General features: G+C 38.4%; 1 long non-coding RNA gene across 1 annotated transcript; it reads left to right on the forward strand.

Moving 5' to 3' along the window:
* Positions 1-222: 222 nt before the first annotated feature.
* LOC108675966 lies at positions 223-2,376 on the forward strand. Its single transcript, XR_001931151.2, has 2 exons — positions 223-252; positions 1,465-2,376. It is a non-coding gene; the product is annotated as an uncharacterized LOC108675966 (long non-coding RNA).
* Positions 2,377-2,759: the final 383 nt, after the last annotated feature.

Consider the following 2,759-nt stretch of genomic DNA (forward strand, 5'->3'; position numbering starts at 1 on the left):
TAAACATGCGAACAGGTAAAATTTTTGCATTAATTTTATTTTATTTAGCAGTGGATAAATGGGAAGCGAATAAACCAATCGTTTAATCACAATCACGTTTCTTCGTCAATTGAGTGACCATAAGCAACTTTCGTCGATCATAACGCGTTCTGAACGGGTAACGAACGGCGCTTAGACAAGCGTGCAGGTATATAAGAAGCGCGGGCCTGAGTGATGCAAGACATTCACTTCACTTCAGTCGACTGGTACGCGGTAAGTGCCCTGCACTGCTTATTCATTCATCATGGGTTTTAAAAATTGATATTCAGATTTGAATGTATTTTAAGATTTAAGTTGAGCCTGAATGTGAATCAGGTAAATAATGAATTGGTTTTTGGGTACCTTCAGAATTTTTTGCACCAATGAATATGACTGAAATAGAATGTGAACAAATTTTGTCAAATGTTTTTTTTCGACTATGCCGTGCAAGACGCGCTGAGAAACTGCGTTCAAAAATAAGCAAGATATTTCGGCATAGGGGTTAAGAAGATTTGTGATTATCGATGAAAATAATATGTGTTACATTTTTCATCTCACAATCATACATAGTATCTCACAATCTGTCGCGCTCCTTCAGGCATACCTTCAGGCAAATGTCTTTACATTGTAGTAGGACCGGTTTTTGTTTCACAAGTCACAACAAATAACAAACAGTTTGACTTCACTGGTGAGTGTTTGTATGTCTTGAGCCTTATGACAGAATTCATTTTTCTTGCCTGCTAATGTAGTTTTTGGAGATTTGCAAGTCATAATGATGAAAAATTATGATTATGCATGAATAATAGTGTTACTGATATGGATTTATCGTCTAAGTTGTGAATAATATTGTTCCGTGACCGTGGATAGTTGGTTTTCTTTGCATTTCTTTCACGTTGCGTCATAGAAATATAATCATTTTACTCCTGCTGAAATATTAATAATTTTATGAAGACAGCAGTTTAGGCCTCAGCACAAAGTGCACCTGAGAGTACCCAGCACAAAGTGCAAAACAGTACCCCTGTAGATACTGTACGTTTCGTGCCTTGTTGAATACCACACAAAAAACGTGTGTTGTTTCCCTTCCAGATTGAAACTACATATGAATATTTTAGACGTATAGCACGCCATAGAATATTTTAGACATATAGCTCGACATAGAATATTTTAGACATATAGCTCGACATAGAATATTTTAGACATATAGCTCGACATAGAATATTTTAGACATATAGCTCGACATAGAATATTTTAGACATATAGCACCCCATAGAATATTTTAGACGTATAGCACGCCATAGAATATTTTAGACATAGCACGAATATGCCTCACATCAAGTAATAAATGGGTCCTCAGTTCTGTTAACGGCGGAATTGTGAGGTTAAAAAACTCGAAACTGCCTCAGCTCTGTCAACAGCGGAATTGTGAGACTTTTGTCATTCTTTCAGAATTCCATCATGGGTAGCAGCGGAAGTAAAGACGATGGCGGTTACGTAGAGCGGTCGTCGAGCAGCGCCGTCGATTGCTACGGGGGAAGTTCAGTCAAAACTCAAACTCACCTCAGTACTTCCTACGGTCCTGGCAACGCTTCGGTGACGAATGCAAAGACTGTCACCGTCAGGGAAAGTCCTGCTGGAGTCTCCACTACGTACAAGGATGTGCAGACACATTTCAGTCCCCATAAGTAGATTAGATAAACACATTTCAGGGATAAACACATCACATTTCAGAGATAAACACATCACATTTCAGAGATAAACACATCACATTTCAGAGATAAGCACATCACATTTCAGAGATAAAGCATAGCTTTATCTCTCATATGCACCGTAACTAACATTAAAATTGCGTCAGTGAGAATAGTAAGCAAGTTCATTAATAAAGTTTTTGAGGGAAGTGATGCAACTTGACGCCATATTTATTATTAGTCACGATGAAAACTGCGATTTGTTATTTATCTTGCCGTTGTGTATTGTTGTGTTACTCGTCACGAATATCATCGCGTGGCTTGACTCGATGATCACTCAACTTGGAGTTCCGTTTGAAACGAGAGTTCTGCAAATTTTGAGAGAAATTTTCCTAATAAAACTTCAATTTTATTTGCTGTGATTATGCGTATCCTTAGGATTATGAATTTAGTCCAGAAAATAGTCGTATTTTTCATGTTTATTATATCTGCACATTAATCCGGAGGGTAGAGTTTTTACTTTCGCAGTGATTCTATGCGTTTAATCAGAATTTGTCATTTGCTTTTTATCGGTAAACTTCGTAGGTCAGAAGACATAATGTGATCAGAAGACAATCAGTTTGTTGTTTCATTTACTTGCTCCGTGATTTGGTCGAAAATAAATTCTTTTGGACATGTGATTATTTTCCCGGTGACTCACGACAATTGTTCCTCAGCTTGAAAATTGATAACTTGACTTCGCAATGGCGCCACAGGCTTATAGAATAGAATAGAAGTGTCGGCGTTGAAGAAATAGGCCCATGGCCTGTTGCCGATTTTTGAACTTTTCGTGACTTGATTCACAAGGGATCCGGCCTTTGGAACCCGATCTTTCCATGATTCTTGTACTTTTCGTGACTTGATTCACCAGGGATCCGGCCTTTGGAACCCGATCTTTCCATAACTGACGATTGATGCTGCTGCTGCTGGATTGAGCTGCTGGACTTATTAGGCTTGAGTCTATCGAGATTCAAATGTATACGATTCGAAGCTGGATAACGACCCATCTGCTGTGCT

Source organism: Hyalella azteca, unplaced genomic scaffold (genome assembly GCF_000764305.2).
Source record: "Hyalella azteca isolate HAZT.00-mixed unplaced genomic scaffold, Hazt_2.0.2 contig8701, whole genome shotgun sequence".
In the NCBI taxonomy this organism is placed as follows: Eukaryota; Metazoa; Arthropoda; class Malacostraca; order Amphipoda; family Hyalellidae; genus Hyalella; species Hyalella azteca.